The sequence below is a fragment of the Sciurus carolinensis genome, unplaced genomic scaffold (assembly GCF_902686445.1).
Source record: "Sciurus carolinensis unplaced genomic scaffold, mSciCar1.2, whole genome shotgun sequence".
Taxonomy (NCBI): domain Eukaryota; kingdom Metazoa; phylum Chordata; class Mammalia; order Rodentia; family Sciuridae; genus Sciurus; species Sciurus carolinensis.
Window position 1 is genome coordinate 572589 of NW_025920216.1, and position 18805 is coordinate 591393.

At 42.9% G+C, this 18805-nt stretch overlaps 1 long non-coding RNA gene across 1 annotated transcript; it reads right to left on the reverse strand.

Annotated features, from left to right (window-relative positions):
* Nucleotides 1-1792: 1792 nt before the first annotated feature.
* LOC124975144 (uncharacterized) lies at nt 1793-18531 on the reverse strand. Its single transcript, XR_007106852.1, has 4 exons — nt 18483-18531; nt 10535-10745; nt 2942-3135; nt 1793-1963 (listed from the first exon to the last, which is right to left on the reverse strand). It is a non-coding gene; the product is annotated as an uncharacterized LOC124975144 (long non-coding RNA).
* Nucleotides 18532-18805: the final 274 nt, after the last annotated feature.

The window sequence follows — 18805 nt, forward strand, 5'->3', positions numbered from 1 at the left end:
TGGTTACTTTTCAGGCCACAGCACACTTTCTTTGGCTGCTGAGTTGTCCTGAGCCCACAGGAAGTCACTTCTCCCCACCATCGGGTGGACCCACTTACTCTTATGCTCTGACACAATCTGAAGCAGCTCAAAGTCCTCCGGATCCTCCTCATTAAGCAAGTGTTCTTGTAAGGCCCTGCGTATGACCGCAGGAGCCTTATCCTGGCAGGTCACCTGATCAGGGTTGGAGAAACACATCAGAGAATGAGTTTTGGAGTAGCCACCCAGAGCACAATGGTCAAAGTCATTCAGGAGACAGCTTAACTCTTAAGACAAGGGCGCCATGTGTTATCATGCTACGTGGGGCCTTCGAGAGTTCATGTGGGACCTTCCTATGTGCTTCTAGCCCCATCATGGTACAACAGTCAGGTTTCCCTGCTATGTCCTTCTGATAAAAGGGTGCAAATACCTAACAGCCTTTCTAAAGACACACTTGGCCCAACAAGATGGGAGGAATGGTTCAGTATGCTCCTGTATCCCATCTCTGCTCTGAGAATCATGATACCTTTGTGGGTGGTCCAGGCAGGACCCTAGACCCCTTAGTCCTGACAGACAGGATATAAAACAGACAGCAACTAGAGTATGCTTGTGACTCTTTTATGATAGCCAGGAGACTTTTGGGCTCCATGGCCTCATTCCTCGATGTGTTGTAATGTGGTATGGATGCCACTGAGGGCTTCTCTGTCACTGGACACATGGAGAGTTAGGGCTTAAACCCCACATCCAGAAAAATTGTGCAAAGGGAGCTGCTAGCTCCCTATTTAGGTCTGTGCAAAGTATGACACTCATGTTTTATTGAAAATCCCCAGTTGTCTGTGACCTGCAATAACCTAATCTCATTATGCTAAGGAGGATCCCTTCCATTCCACATATGCCTTCCAGCACACAGGAGTTATGACTGCTGCATCCTCTGCACAAACCTCCAAGTGTCCAACTCACTCTAGACACCAGGCTTCAGAGTGCAGCCTGCACCCTATGCATTCCTCTGACCTCATCTGAGCAAGCACTTACTCCTGCACTTCCATACTGCAAATCCCACACCCTGCAGGCCCACTCACACCTGGAGCTGGGGCATGCTGCTGCTCTCCCTCATCTCAGGTCAGCTTCTTAACACTGAGCTCTGTCTTCTTCATCCTCTTCAATCTTATTTACCTTCCAGAAGCTCTAATTCATGAAGGCAGGCCTAGTCCAAGCTATGTTCTCTGCCTTCCCCAGGGAGGGAGCCCAGGGGATCCCCTGCTGAATGGCTCACCACGATGTTCTTATACTCCATTTGTCTTTGATATTCTAGATGGACATGAATGGAGCAGCTGTCTCCCACTCGCTGGTTGTACAGAGGTACTGTGGAGCTCGGAGCAGAGACCTCAGAGGAACTGGACTAGAGCTCTGCCTCTGGTGATGGTGCTGCTCCTTCACTGGCCACCAGAGCAGCTCCTTGATGAGGCTCTAGCCCTGGGTTGGGCATTGGAAGTGAGCCTGTCACTAGAGGAGAAAAGATTCCAACATGACAGGCTAGCCTTGAGCTTTGCAAAAACAGATAATCCACACTGTCTGCCATGAAGACCTCAGCCCCTGAGCCCACGCTGGTCCTCTTCCCAGACAGGGGCATGGCCTGAGTGGGCAATGGCTTCTCCTTGTTCCAAGCCCAACAGCAACCATATGCATTCCCCCCTCTGGGACCAAACTCTGACCTCTCTACACCCTTATGTACACACCCTGGGCCTCCTGGCACTCAGGCTCTGCCTCACTGGACTTGCCATCCTCCAGCTGTGCCAGCAGGTGGTGTGCTTGGCGCTCCAGATTCAAGCCACCCATGTACAGTTGAAGGTAAGGCAGCAGCAGCTGGAGAATCATGAGGCCTGGAGGCTGATGGAAAGCCTCGCTGTACTGCTCCATCCAGGTACCCGGGTTGATGGGCACGGCACTGTGAACAAGCAGGTCTGCAGTCAGCAGAAGCCTGGACGCTCTTCCCCACAGTCCCCACCACGAAAACTGGCCTTGGCAGCCTCTGCCTTACTGTCTCTGCACAGGCCAGTCCACCACAGCCAAGACACGGTGGCTGTACACAGTGACAGGACAACTCTCTGTACAAAAAACTTACAACCTGGCAGCTTACTAATCTGGAAACAGCAGCCCTCACTTTTGGCCACATTCCACCTCATGTTGACGATGGTCTCTTGGTCTACTATGTTCATTGGGGTAGGACAAGATGCAGTCCTGTCTAAAGGAGGAACGGATGGTGACACATGCAGATAGCCTACTTCTGATACCATCAAAAGAGACAAGATAGCAGATTTTTACCACATTTTCAACTGAATTGTCATAATGCCTTTCAACATGTCTTCCCACAGTGGGTGCTTTCTGTATGTTCATTCAAGAGGGAGACCAAACATCTACTTCACACATATCTCACTGGGCATGGGAGCTTCCAGCCCCCAACTCCTGTCTGGCTGTAACTAAGAAGGGAAGTTCTGCAGCACTATGGAATCTGGAACATCTTTTCTAATGCAAAAGTGCTTTCCCAAAGGCCTAAAGAAAGTCAGGCCCCTAGCACAGAGCTTCTCCATGCAAGAAGGGAACAAGCAGCCAGAAAGAAACCCCAGGGCTCACTGAGCCCACCTGGAATTGAGCTGAGTACACAGCCTCAAACAGTAGAGCCCAATGTGTGTAGGCTGCTCCACACACCTCTGTGGACCAGGTGGCGAGAGAGGGTGCTTTCGTCTGCCTGAGAAGGCAAGGTCACTCCCCACCGCCACCCATTTGGTGCCGACAGTATACTATGAGCTTGGTCCTCTGATCCTTCTAGGTCTCACAAAGCATTTGGTTCTCTGAGAGATACATGGCTTCCTCAAGACCCAAGCATGAGGTGATGGTACACTTGGTCTCGGAGGTACGGTCTTACCTTGGGAAGAGCAGCTCCAGCACCTGCTGGCTGGTGATGAAACCTGAGTAAATAGACCTGAAGGTGCTGCCCCAGTCTGGGTTCCTACCAAAAAAGACAGGCACCAGCTGGTTCATGAGCTCTGCCTCTCTGTTACCTTCAAGGGTCTCTATCCCACAGGGCTCATCCGTGTTCGGAACCAGATCATTTTCACCCTGGTTTGGGACCAAGAATGGTGGGATCAAAAATGGAAATGGTAGCAAACAGAAAAATGCTTTATCCCAATATAATGAAGTAACATCAGAATGGGACAGTTCTCATTGGCACACACACACACACACACACACACACACACACACACACAGAGCCAGAGTGTGAGTGGTGGGCCATTCATGAGGGATCCTAAATGAGGGCCTGCTCTGCTCACCTGTCCTGTGCTGCTCAGTGTTGCTGTTGAGCTTCTCTGGGAAAGTGTCCCCAGACTCTGGCGTCTAAAACGAAACCTCACCCCCTCTTCCCACACAAGAGCACGGTGGTCCCCGTGAGATTCCTGGGGGCCTAAGGCTCAACATTTTTTGAAACAACAAGAGAACATCCCTCTCACTCCAGTGTCTCCAACACACTGAGCTGGGACGGGTTGCTCAGTGAAGTGGGTGCCTGTTTACCTGGGTTCCATGTTCCATTTGATCCATTGTCAAGGCACTGAGGTCACGTCCTGTGCTGCCTCTACCTGATCCTCTTATTGACACAAGAATACTCCCAAAACCACAAGGGCTGCTGATTGCTCCCACCTCAAACCACATCAAGTGCACAACTGAACACATGTTCACCAACAACTACACCCACCAGACACTACCCACCTTGGCTCCCAATAGAGTTCCAGTGTGAGGATTCAAATCTGAATTCACGAGCAGACTCTTCTTCTCACCAGTTCTGTGATGCTGGACCAAACTTTGTGCCTCTCTTGGGTTCCCCAGTGTCCCCAACATTTCAGGGTATGGATGTAGCCTTCTATTTCTAGGTTGTCATTGGATATATTTGCCTATAAATAACTGTACTATCTCTGAAAACAATAGACAGGAATCGTAGGTTATGAAGGCACAAACTTAGAAATGGTACAACCACAAGAACTGGACAAAGAATGCACCCCAACTCAATCAGGCTTGTGTCCCACATAGAATTCTGGACAAGGTTAGTCCCTTTTGGCTGCTGTTCCCACTCTACACCATGACAAGCTGGAGTGGATGGAGATTCAGAGGCGGACCTCTCTGACACAGACCACCCAAGGCCTCTCATGAGACTTCAAATTGCCCAAGTGCCTCTTTTCAGGCTATGAGGGGGGGGGGCCTCACAGATACTCTGTGGTACCACAGCACCCTGCTGCCCAAAGCCAGAACATCCTCTCCTGGAGGTGGATCAGACTCTGTCTCTGGATCCATTGGACTAGAAGCAGGAAATGGTGATGGCATATCATCTCCAGGATGGGAGAATGGGAAGCCTATGGCTTCTGTCTGGAACCCTATCTCCAGTATTGCTTCCCAGTCTCATTTTCATTCTTGATCCAGGCAGTCAACATTTATCCATCATGAGCTGTCCTGTGGACACCGTCCTATAAGAAAGACATGACAGTGTCCCATCCTCCCTTCAGAGAACCACTAAGTCTCAGCCAAATGGGATCCTCTGAGGAACACAGGCATGAGCCCAGAGGCAGATCCTCCCAGCTGAGCCTCAAAGGAGGCTTTAGTTCCAGCCTCCTGAAAACAGGTATCCAGCTGAGACCCTTGGATGCAGGTGCACAGAAACTGACCTCATCGATGCCTGTAGTTGTTAGTCATGGCTTAGAGGGCTGGTGTTTCAGAACCGTGAACATCAAGGCAGCCTCCATGCTTTGGGGTGTGCACTAGCCTATCCCTGTCTGCCTGTGCCCTCCAAGCCACATTGGCCATGAATCCAACCTCCTCCTATGGCCAAATTCAATCCTGTTTCCCAATTTCTGTATGGCTACACCTTCCCCAACACACTGCTCCCACAATGTGCAGGGTTGACCACCTCATATCATTCTGGTTCCAGAGGCAATGCCACCACACTGAGCCCATCCCCCACACCCCAGTGAATCCTGCTTTCCTTGTCACACCTGATCCTCTTTTGGCCTTGGATATTGCTCTTTTCTTTCATGTGCATTTGCTTTCAGATGTTGCATATGTGCAGCCACTGTAGGGTAGAACTCATGGTGGTGACTGAGTCATGTCCATGCAGACAGGACCCTTGGATGGGTAACTGCCAGACCACATTAATGAGTGAACAGAAGAGAATTCATTGGAAAGCCCTGTCTGAGTGGCTTCTTTTATCCAGAAATGCTGGTGATGAGAGGACCCATGACATGGGTTGCTGTGGACAAAGCAAGACCACAGGCTCTCTTCCCTGGGTCCAGTTGCTCCACTACAATGGAGAGCAGTGAAATTCCTGGTGCTAAAACCAGCCCTGTACCCCAGAAAGGACACTGCTCTCAAAACCTTGACCTGAGTGTGTGTGTCCTAAGGTAATGAGGTTTCAGGTTCCCAGGCGCAAAATTAAGTCCTCTCAAATCCAGGGGCAATATCAGTCTCTACTGTCCCTCTTTCCCTCTGCAGGTCCCAGGGTGTCCTCACCCTAACCATGGTTAGTACCCTAGCCCATTTCAAAATGAGGACCATTGGGTTCCAAAAAGGACTGCCTCTGAGATACTCAGTGTACCAACGCCCTCTGCTGAACACGTCCCTATTCCACTGAGACCCCAAGATGATTTCTCTTCAGGAAACCCAGGAAAAGGAGAGCACTTTTGAAATACCCAAGAAGATTAGTGGTGATGGATGGATGGACGAATGGACAACTACGTCCACCAGAAAATTCTGGGAACATGTTTGTCCTTGGGTCACAGGTCCTTGCACCTTTTTTCTCCCCACAATTTTTTTTTTAAACAGAAGTGAGGCTTTCCCTTAGAATGCTCCTAAACACAAAGGGGGCATCATACTTCAACAGGAAAAAGGTGACCGATGGACCTCCCACTGTATCTGTTCATGAACACTCTGGGGCATCTTCCACGTGTGAAGGCTTTGGGAAGCATGGAGACACCCCAGCCACCACCAGCACACTATTTCCAAATCACAAAACCGCCCCTAACAGAACTCTCCATTGCACTCTGTACTCTGACCTCCCGAGCCATCTGCCTTGATCAATCCTCCCTCTCTGCTTCCTCAGTTTCTTGATTCTCCTGATGTGATTTGAACATGGATCCCCGGGTGTTTGTGGCCCACCCACCAATCTGCTATGTTCAACTGTCCATGTCCCACAAAGAGATGGTGGCACTGTGGAATATGTCTGGGTAGCTCTGGATGATGTGTAGCCCACTGTACACAGTTTGATTTTCAAGGAAATGAGTGCAGAGGGAGCCAAGAGGGTTCTGCAAGGTAGAGAAATGTGGCAAGAGACTGAGCCTCAACAAGATGCTCAGGACTCTGGGATCAGATGGTGTGACATGGAATTGCTGGGGGCCCTGAATACAGCCCATTCACTCTGCAGAGACAGTGGACTCCCTCAGTACTCATCCTGCTGCTGTGCTTCTCAGAGCCCCGGGATGCCCCAGGTGTGTGGAGGTGGGGAAGCCACATGCCATCCCAGACTGCTCCTCAGCAACTCCACCTGGCCTTGAAGCACGCATATCTGCCTCAGGTATCATCACAACAATGTTAACCTGCCTCCCAGCACAAAAGTCCTCTTAAAGACGCTCAGGTTCCACTGGCTCTGGACTACCCTTTACTCTGGGATTCCTGAGTCTTAGTATTTAGGAGGCCACACCAGTTGTCAGCTCCTAGGCTGGGCCCACAGAGACCAGGACAATCTAGGCATTGCTCATACTTCTAGTCTAACATGACCCATGACACAACACCTGGCTAGAAAAAAGCGTCCTCTCCACCACTGGGATGGCCCCTCCTACCATCTCAGGACACATCCTACAAGAACCTCCTGAACCCACCCTGCACACGACCTTGGTGCACATCAGTCTGCAAAGACCTGGAGGATGGGGAAACCCACAGACTGGGATCCAATAGCCTAGATCCTGGGGTCACAGCTGCCCACTGACTTGTTCACACAGCTCATATGCAAAATGACCACTGCCTGACACTGAGACCGAGATTGACACACCTGCAGAATTGGTAGTGGACCTGGATCCCCAGGAGAGGGGGTGAGCCATACCCTTTTGAAAATGACATTGTTCAAGAAAGACAAATTTTGTAGGATTTAACTCAGATTCCCAATAATCCTGTTCATAAAAACATAAAGAAGAATGTTCCTTTCTTGGGCCTGTGGAAGGGACTCGAAGTCAGTCTGGTCAGTATGTCCACCTGAGTTCTGGAGAGCGACGGTGGTGATGTCTAGACAGCAACATGCCTATGCTTAAAGCCTCTGAATTAAAAAGGGATGTTTGGTGTATTTTACCAGAATTTAAAAATAAGGGAATTGCTGATCGACTCTCAAAGAACTGTGTGGGTTAAGATGGCAGAATACAGAAAACTGCGTAATTTATACCACAAGGTTTATTTCTCAAATTCTGCAGGCTGCAAGTCAGGTACCCACATCTGAAAACCTTCTTGTGTCCTCCTGTGGCAGAAGGTAAAACAGGAACAAGGATTTCTTTGAGTAACCCCATCCCAAATGAGAAGACTCCATGGCCTGATCATGTCTTCAAGTTCCCACCTGGTAACACATCATACGGGAGAAAAAGCAATGAAACCTATGCTTCCCAGATCATCCAAATGAATGGGAATTATTCAGAATGTGTTCAAAATTTCCCAAGACATGATCTTGTTATTAAACAATAGATAAACTTACAACATGGGGAGAGGGCTCCCTTCTCTGTTCCTGGTCACGGTGTGGGATGTGGCCTTTCAAGCCCTTACTGAGGTTCTGCACATCACCTCTGACTGCCCACATACTGCGTTTCAATGGGGCTGACTCACAGTGAAGCCCTAAAGGTTCTCAAGTCTGGAAATCAGAAACATCACAGGAAATACATGGGAGGTCTGTTCCAAGTACACAGAGAATGCCACAGTCCTCACATGCTCAAGTTTCTTTTAAAAATGCCAGAGTATTTCCATATCTTCTACCCATAATGATGTTTCTCGCACCTAATACAGTAAAACCACTATGTAATTCTCCATAACCCTGTATGATCTAGGAAACAATGACAAGTAAATGTCCACAGAGATACAATTTCTTTCCTGATACTTTTGATTTGCAGCTGCTGGGTCTGTGGAAGGAGGAGGATGGACACAGGACCAACTGCATTTTCTTGCTTTGCATCCAGGGGAGGAACAACTACCACCAAGATGAGGGCTTAGAGGAGCTGATATCCTTCAAGTCAAATTCCGGACACATCTGGTCTTTAGGCCTGCAAACTTTCAAGGAGAGGATTTAAGCACTTGCCCATTAAAGAAAGAATCCAAAATAACAACTTACTTCAAAGAGTATCAAGCATTGGGCTTTCAGGAAGGAGGGGGTGAGTCCACTTTCTAGGATACGTTGCACATGTCAGAGAATAGCTCAAATGCAAAGCTCTGCAGAGCCCTTGGGGAACACTGCAGAGAGCTGCTGTTTTCAGAGAGAGTGAATTGCCAGGTCACTATATCCTCTCAGTCAGGAAGACGAAACCTACCATGACACCAATTAGGACAAGGGATACTAGGAAGCCTCATTGGGGAGAGCTCTGAAATAAGGCCAGTGTACTTGAGAGAAGAGTGTCCCCTGAAAGTTCTCATTTGCCCAAAAGTGGGTGCAAGCTTGTGGGGAAACAGTCTTTGCACACTGATCAAGCTAAGGAGAGTTCATATGAAGGAACACAGTTTAAACAGGTCCCAAATCCAATGTCTGCAATTCTTGTAGAAATGGGAGTTTGGATGAAGAGACCCAGGGAGGCTCGGGTAAACAGGGTATGTGAGGTTTGAGGCAGAGATTAGACAGCCCAGAAAGGAAAACAAATTGTGGGCAGTAGCAGGAGAGTGGGAAAGAGCTGGGAGAGTTGGGGAGGACACTACCTGGGAACCCTGTGAGGGACTGTGGTACTGGGAGAGCCCACATTTCTTGCCTGGAGCGTCTGGAACTGGACAGAAGGCCTCTCTTCTGCTGTATGGCACCTAGTTTGCAGGGTTTGTTGGAGCAGCCGAGGACCTGCCTGCACCAGGCCTGTGGCATGTTGGCCATGCAGATCACATCTGGGCCACAGACACTCTAATGACTACACAGTGTCAGTCATGAGGCATGAAAAGTGCCAAGTCAGCCAATGTGGGGAAACAGCTAGGCACACACTACAGGGGCTGGTGCCTTTGTTACTGGGATCGAACAGTTTACCCAAGAGAACCCTCTAATTGATCTGTGATGAAGCCATAGATGGGTATTGGCTGGAAAGCATTCACATCCTGAACACATTCTTCACTTCAAAACACTGAGAATGACTTGACTTTTACTTCTTGAGACCTTGCTCTCCAGCAAATTTTTCTTCAAAAGTTCAAAGGAGCAACTCATAGAAGCAAAAAGAAAGGGATATTAAGTACAGGTGCTTAGTGTAAAAAATAGGACTGTTATTTGTTGTGTTTTCTATATTTTAAATGAAATTTCTTCTGCATTACCTACACAAACATCCAAACAGCAATGTTTAAGACATTCCAAATTGGAAGAGAATGCATACTTGCCAAAGAAGCAGTGTCAAGAGTTTTGACACTCCAAATGTAGTGTGTGTTTCAGAGGTAGTCATAGTCTAAATGAGAGAGTCATGCAAACTATATTAGGAAGATCAGTGCTCTAGACCTACCATGCAAGTGGTATGACCTTGAATTAGTGACAAAGTCTTAGAAACCATCATCACTAAGAAATAAGACAGGGCTGGGGCTATAGCTCAGTTGTTAGAGTGCTTGCCTTGCAAGCACAAGGCTCTGGGTTCAATCCCCAGCACCGCAAAAAAAAAAAAAAAAAAAAAAAAAAAAAACCTAAGTCAATGAATAAAGGTCCTCATGTGTGAAGTTATAAAATGTGTGATAAGTATGGAGGAGGATGGGTGGGAGAATTCTCACACTCAAACAAAATTAGGAAAGGTTGTACCAGTTATGAGGCTGCTGGAGTGCCTAGAATCTGGACACACAGTGGGATTCCAAACCTCAGATTCACTGAGCCCAGGTCACAAGGGCAGGCTAAAGTCCAGGGACACTGGAGAAGCCCAATGGCAAGGTAGGTCAAGAGTAACAAGGTACCTGCCTGGACCCTTAACCCCCGACTCTAAGCAGGGCTGGACGAGGATGCCAGAGACCAGCCACACAAATAGGCCTTCACAAGAACACTGAGTGGCTGCAGCCTGCATTGGGCTCACTGAATCAGGGTGATATTCTCACAAAGCAAGAGCACTGCCTGTGATTTGAGTAGAAGCTCACGTACTCAAGGCAAAAAGGCTGGATTGAGCAATGAGCTCAGGAATGAAATACATAATTAACATCCAAACTAATTATGGCTCTTACACAGCATCAGGGGTTCTGATTCAATTCCATTAAAAAGGTTGGGAAATGGCTTCTAAATATGTTGGGGACTCACCTGTGTGTGGGACTTTCAGGAAAAATGTGATAAAATCCCATGAAGCAGCTCTTCTCTCTTCTAACCCATCTGCAATGCAAGGTACCTGCGGTATACCTGAAGCTCAGTTCTTCCTGCTCAAGTCTTCTTGAAATGAATCATGAATGCTTCTTCTGAAGTGAAGCAGATGCCTGGATTCCCAGGTGCACAGGTGTTTGAAGGCACTTTCTTCCTGAAAACCAAAGAAGAAAAAACAGTTCATTGGTGAGGCACACAGAGTCCATTATCAATGATCTCTCCTCTCAGGAACCTTGCACATGATCATTTCGCACACTCATGAAACAATGCTTTACATGCTCTAAGGGCAGACGCCATGATTCTGAGGACCAGGCATTCACCTTGAAGAACTTGAAGAGCACGGCCAAAACTGCAGAAGGCACACCAAAGATCTTGAGCACAGCTGCTAGAAAATAAGAGCTCAACTTCAGTACTGACTTCCTGCCACTCACCAAGTACAATAATAGTGTCAAGCATAATATGCACACATGCAAGCAGCAGGCGACACCAGCTGCTTCATACAAGTGGGAAACATCATTCACAAAAATGATGAGGAAAAGAATAAAATGGATAGAAGACTTCTTATTTCACTATCACATACCTGCTGTAATTCCCTATAAATAATACCCCCCAAATAAAAAGTGTGTCAGAGACGTGTCAACTTTTCAATGGAGGACACTTAAAACACAGTGTTCTTTTTTTTTTATTTTTAATTTTTTTTTATGTTTGAAAAGGATTTTTATTTTAAGTATTTTGTATCAATGGTATATATTTTGGACAAATGTTATTCCACGTTCACTACAGGTATGAAATTTCATATTTTGAAGAATGTTTGATATTTGATTAATTGCTTGGACACATTACTTACAATTTTAGGGTTTCTATGCACTATGAATTTGAATTATTAGTAATGCTTGAATGATGACTAAAAGTTTGGTGATAATTTTTCCACTTACACTTTCAAAGTATGAATTTTCAGGGGTGAAATAAGGTGTGAATAAACAACTGTGGGGAACTTTGTCACTTTTTTTAACATTTCTATTTCTACTTGCTATAATTCCTCTGGTGTGGAATAATGGTTTAAACATCCTTAGAGTCACTGGCACAATGTTTCATTTACAAAGGTCTTCTCCAGTATGAATTTTTTGATGTAAAGCATGAACTTCAATCAAAATCTTTGCCATTTTCTTTACAATGCTATGTCTTCTCTCCAGTATGAATTCTCCGGTGATCAATAAAGTATAAGCTTTGGATTAAACCTTTGCCACATTCTTCACATTTGAAAGGTTTCTCTCCAGTATGAACTTTCTGGTTTTGAGCAAGTACTGACCTACAACAAAAAGTTTTGTCACATTCTTCACATTTGAAGGGCTGCTCTCCAGTATAAATTCTCTTATGTTTCTCAAAATATGACCTTTAAAACCTTTGCCACATTCTTCACATATGCAGGGCTTCTCTCCAGTATGAATTTTCTGGTGATCTTCAAGATGTGCTCTTTATTTCAAACCTTTCCCACATTCTTCACATTGCTAGGGCTTCTCTCCAGTATGAATTTTCTGGTGTTGAATAAAGTTTGATCTGTAACAAAAATCTTTGCCACATTCTTCACATGTGTAGGACCAGTGTCCAGTATGAATCCTCTCATGTTCAGCAAGCTTTGATCTTTGATTAAAAGCTTTGCCACATTCTTTACAGTTCTATGGCTTCTCTGCAGTATGAGTCCTCTGGTGTACTTTAAGTTGCCATGTTTGAGAAAAACATTTACCACATTTTTTACATCTGTAAGGCTTCTCTCCAGTATGAATTCTTTGGTGGCTATTACGGTTTGCTTTTCGACAAAAACCTTTGCCACATTCTCCACATTTGTAGGGCTTCTCTCCAGTATGAATTCTCTGGTGTACAGTAAGGTTTGATCTGTAATGAAAGCCTTTGCCACATTCTCCACATGTTAGGGGATTATTTCCTGTATGAATTCCCTGGTAGTAAATAAGGTAGGATTCTTGATTAAAAGCTTTGCCACATCCTCCACATTGGTAGGGTTTCTCTCCAGTATGAATACGTTTTTGCATTTCATTAAAATTTTGTTACATTTTTAAGATTTGTAGGACTTCTCTCTAGAACAAATTTTCTGGTGTTCTTTAAGATGTGCTCCTTGCTTAAATCCTTTGCCACATTCTTCGCATTTGTAGGGTTTTTTTCCAGTGTGAAATCTCTTGTGTATCCAAAGGTTTGATCTGTATCAAAAACCTTTGCCACATGCTTCACAGTTGTAGGGCTTCTCTGCAGTATGAATTGTCTGGTGTTTCTTAATATATGATCTACATTTAAAACCTTTGCCACATTCTTCATATGTGTAGAGCCTCTCTCCTGTATGAATCTTCTGGTGTTCCTTAAAAGATGATCTTTGGTTAAAACCATTGCCACATTCCTCACATGTGTAGGGCTTCTCTCCAGTACGAATTCCCTGGTGTACAGCAATGCCTGCTCTTTGACTAAAAGCTTTGCCACATTCTTTGCATTTGTAGGGTTTTTCTCCAGTATAAAATCTCTTGTGTATCAAAAGGTTTGATCTGTAACGAAAACCTTTGCCACATGCTTCACAGTTGTAGGAGTTCTCTCGAGTATGAATTCTCTCATGCAGAGTAAGCTTTGAGCTTTGAAAAAAACTTTTTCCACATTCTTCACATTTGTAGGGCCTCTCTCCTATACGAATTCTCTGGTGTGCAGTAAGCAATGATCTTATATGAAAAACTTTGCCACATTCTTCACAGTTGTACTTCTTCTTTCCAGCATGAGTACTCTGGCGTTGAGTAAGGACTGAAAAATTCTTTAAGGCTTTGGCACATAGTGTACATTTGTAGGATCTGTCTCCAGTACAAAGTATCTGGTGTTGAGTATCACATGAGCTTTTTTTATTGTCACTGCTATGCCACCTGAGATGTTTAGAAAGGGTTGAGCAATTGTTAATGGCTTTGTCACATTCTTTACTCTTGCAGAGCTTCACCCAAACACGAATCCTCTGATGCTTAACAGGGGATGATCATTGTTTAAAAATTCTGCCACATTCTTCAGATTTGTAGGGCTTATCACTATCATGGTATCTATGAGGTTTAGAAAGGTTTGAACAATGAAATGCTGTAATACATTTTTTAAATTCATAGGGCTCCCTTCCACTATGAATTCTCTTCTATTGAGTAAGTTTTGCAATTTGATTAAGTGCTCCTTTACATAATTTATACTTGCAAGGCTTGTTTTGCCTATGAATTATTTGGATGGTAGTTAAGCTTAGAGCATTATAATAGCACTTTCCCCCATTGTTCATCTTTGTAAGGGTTCTTTGAAAAAGGAGCATATTGATGATTTCTGGCATTGCAACCAATACTAAAGTTTTGATGAGTTTCACTATATTCATATTTTTACCACCAATATAAACACACTGGTAACTAATCAGGGTAGAGACCTGGCTAGAGAAGTTTAATTACACATGTAGCATACTTCCCAGAAACCTATATCCAAATATTTATTAAGCAATAGTGGGTAAGAACCTCCCCACAATCATTAACATTTTATGTTTGGGCACAAGAAGAAATATTTTTTAATTTAAGAATAATAGACATTTTGTAAAGACACTCTCAAATGGAGCACTTTTAGAAACTTGTCCTTTAATTTTAAATGTCTTATCTATACAAATTTTTGACCAGAAGTTTAATTCAATGCTACATTTGAAATTGGTCAAGTTAAAAATTGAAACATGGACTAGATATCTTTTCAAATTTCCACATTTCCTTTCAGAGGATATGTTTCAAAAAGTGCTGTGGATATATAATTAAAGACATAAATAGGTCCTCAAAAGTAACTGGCATAAATTGAACTCTGTTCTGAGAATTAAATTGTCTTCATGTCTGCTGGCAATGAAGTTTTCATTATGAATAGTCACTGCTAATTGGTTTTGTCCCTGTAATATGATTTTTAATCTTCACTCACACTTAAAATTTCCTGTATTTTTCTTAGTTGTAAATAGTCAAAGTTCCAATTTCCATACCTTCCTTTCATCACTTTTTGAAATAAATATTTTATTCCCTGCTCTGGTGGAGATTCATGGGTATGATGATGAGAAGTTGTGGCATTTCTGGGCACTTGGGAGCCGAGCCAGCTCCCCAGGAGCATCTCGCCTGCAGGCGGAGCCAAGGGGCCCCTGAGCATCCACCTGAAGACTGGAGCAAGAGGGCGACAATCAATACAGTGTACTTTAACAAATAATTATGTGTGCTAATTCTCTTTTAGAAAGGAGCACATAAAATAGAATCTTTTAAAATCTAACATTTGCTTGTAAATATTACCGGCTGTGTCAGGCATGGCTAAGTGAAAGGTGGACTTGTGATAATCAGAGAATGCAATGTTGTAACACGTGGATCCCCGATTCACATATGGCATGTGGTAACTATGGAAGCCGGGGAAGTAATAGGAGTAAGGACGCTGACTAGGCAGATGACCTCTGGGATACTGAGGGAGGGATATGCCAAACTGAAGACCAGGTTCCACCTAACCATTGGAAGGCTGACCCTAGACCTTCTGCTTTTCAAAGTGGTGAAAAATGCAGCATTAATGGAAAAATACCTAAAATCTAAAAGTGGGTCATTTAAATGGCATCCAATTACATATCTGATATAATGGTCTGCCAATTTGTGAATTAAAAAAAAAAAACACGATGACAGATGTAAAGATAAAACCTTCCACTTCTGCAGGATGCCTACAAATATGTTTAACTGGCTCAGATGCAAATAACTCTGAATATAATTTATGATTTCTGAACAAACCTATTAAATATTATATGATAACAGTCACAAGGTTTTTCTTTAGAAAATATTCTGCTATTTTTTAAGCCTCACACATAAAATGCCTCACAAAATATATGGCAGGAATGACCCAAAGGATGAGAAAATGGCTAGGAATCATTCTTAAATGTGCACATATAGCCTGAAGTTTAGGAAAAGGAATGAATACATTGCCTGTTGAAGATTGCACTCAGGCTGCAGGAGTCTGAAATGGCTATCCCAACAGTGATGACTCCATGTCACTGAACAGTCCTAGCTTTCCTCAGAAACCTGATGCACAGCCAACAAACCTCAGTTTGATGGCACCTAAAACAATTATCAACTTATTTGACCTATTAATCAATACATACAACTTTACCACTTCAACCAAATCACAGAAAATTGTAAACAGATTATCATTTGCTTTGCTACCTTTGCTTCCTTTCATTACCAAAAGACGATCAATTCCACACTTCAAGAGATACAGATTTATTACAGAATATCTAAGGTCCTGAAGATATATTTTATGTCAGTCTATGTCATGGCTTCATTCTTTTATTATTTTGTAAATACTGTTATTATTTTGTAAATAATAAGGTATAACTTTGTGTTTTGAATCTATCATCCAACACTTTTCTTCTAATATTGGTACACCAATTACTGTGCTTACTTACTGTTTAGGAATTTTACTAAAGGAAAGTTCTAGAGGACCTGATAGGGCTTGTAATGGACAAACTATCCCACATACTCCACACAACGTTCATGAGCAAAAAGAAAAAAGTAGTCAAGTAGAGGAATGGACATGGGGATCAAGAGGAACCTCATTTTCACAAGAGAAAATCCCCCCAAAGTGAAAAGCATTTGAGACATGTTAAGAAAAAATACCAGTGAAAACAGTGTGCTGTCACTTTGTATCCATTACACATCAAAAGGTAGAAAGCTAGATGATAGAATGCAGGTGACATGTGGACAGTTTGAAATATTCAGAAGAGTCACCTGGAAGTACTTAGTCAAAAAAGTAAATATACAAAAGCAAGAATCAATAACTGGGATAGATTCAAACTAAAAAGCTTTCTCTCAGCAAAGGAAACTAGGAGCAATGTGAAGAAAGAGCCTACAGTGTGGGAGAAAATCTTTGCCACTTATACTTCAGATAGAGCACTAATCTCCAGAATCTATAAAGGACTCAAAAAACTCTACACCAAGAACACAAATAACCCAATCAACAAATGGGCTAAGGAAATGAACAGACACTTCACAGAAGAAGATCTACACACAATCAACAGATTTATAAAAAAATGTGCGACATCTCTAGTAATAAGAGAAATGCAAATCAAAACCACCCTAAGATTCCATCTCACCCCAATTAGAATGGTGATTATCAAGAATAAAAGCAACAACAGGTTTTGGTGAGGACATGGGGGAAAAGGTACACTCATACATTACTGGTGGGGTTGCAAATTAGTGCAGCCACTCTGGAAAGCAGTGTGGAGATTCCATAGAAAACTTGGAATGGACCTACCATTTGACCCAGCTATCCCACTCCTTGGCCTATACCCAAGGGACTTAAAATCAGCATACTACAGAGATGCAGCCACATCAATGTTCATAGCTGCTCAATTCACAATAGGCAGACTGTGGAACCAACCTAGATGTCCTTCAATTGATGAATGGATAGAGAAACTGTGGTATATATATACAATGGAATATTACTCAGCCATAAAGAAGAATAAAATTATGGCATTTGCAGGCAAATGGATGAAATTGGAGAATATCATACTAAATGAGATAAGTCAATCTCAAAAAACCAAAGGACAAATGATCTCCCTGATCAATGAATGATGACACAAAGTGGGGGTGTAGGGAGGTAAGTATGGAGGAAGGAGGGATAATATAGAAGGAAAAGAGATTTGGGAGGGGTGGGGGTGAAGAAAAACATAACAGAATGAGTCAAACACTATTATTCTATGTAAAAATATGACTACACAAATGGTAGGACTTTACTTCATATGTAGAGAATAAGTATGTATTCCATTTGTGTACAAGAAAAACAAATTAAAAAAAAGTAAACAAATGTCAAGAATCATGTTTACTTACTGTGCATTTTGGCCAACTAATGTGATGATATGGATAAAAATGATCCAAAATATGGAAATTATTGGATCTACACAACACATGCAATATGGAGGAAATTTTATGAAACATATGGTTAGATTAGTTTGAACTGTGGGCTTATGGGTAAGTTGTATGTTATTAATAGGCCTTAATTGGATGTGCACAACACTGCATTCATATCTTTACAACATATTATAGTTAAATACTTTATAGTGATGAGGGCCTTTTCAGTTGAACTTGTTTTATCTCCTGCATTTTTGATATTTCAGTACCAGTCTGAAGTTTTTCTTGAATACTTATTTCTTTAGCTCTTTGAAGATATAAAACCACTTTTAAAATACTGTTTAAACTTTGCCTTGAGAGTTTACTCTGCTTTTTAGGTTGGAATGTAGTTATGTTCTTTCTCTGTATGTAAGCAGTATAATTTGTTACCTTCAAATATCAGTACTTTCAGTAAAACTTTTTGTTTTTTTTTTTAATCTGCAGAAATTGAAAAAAATCAATGATACAAAACTATTATTTTGAAATATATTTCAAGAACAAATTTATCTTCTGTTAAGCAAATGTTTGACTTTCTTTGCATTCCTTTAAAATGTATTTACTTAAATGTTTAAATATCAGTCAGGCAGAAGCTGTTTGCCCATGCTTTGATTTCTAAAACCTCCTTGGATGATCCATAAAAGGAATAATTCAGATAGAAAGTTGGCAGTATATTACAGTAATAAAATTTGTATTCTTGGAAGTTTTTTTTTTTAATTCCTGTTACCTTTTTTCCTTTTATAATGACCAGCTTTTGGTATTTCATTGTTACTGAGACCTATTTTTAGAATAAAATTTGTTATTCATTTAAAAAAAAAAAGTAAACATACATTCTTTGACCAAGAAATTCCACCTGTGGGTACACAACCTAATGAGGCTTAAGCAGCTTCAGAAGGAAACATGCAGAGGGATATTTATGCTCATGTTCCCTGCAGTACCCTCACCTAGCTCACTGGAAGTTGAGGATGACCTGGATGCCCGCTGCTGGGAAAGTCAAGAGCTAAAACTGTAGTGGAGGCAAATCTTCATATGTTAAAATAATCATTGAGAAACAGGAAATTAAAAGATACCAGTAAAATTCCTGAATTCAGGGCTGGGGGATAGCTCAGTCGGTAGAGTACAAGGCCCTGGGTTCAATCCCCAGCACAGAAAAAAAAAAAAAAAAAAAAAAGGAAGAAAAAAGGATATAATACTATGTCATTATTAGCTTTCTGAAGTACAAAAACAGGAAATATAATCTTTACCCATCCAGGAGCTGTTATGCCCA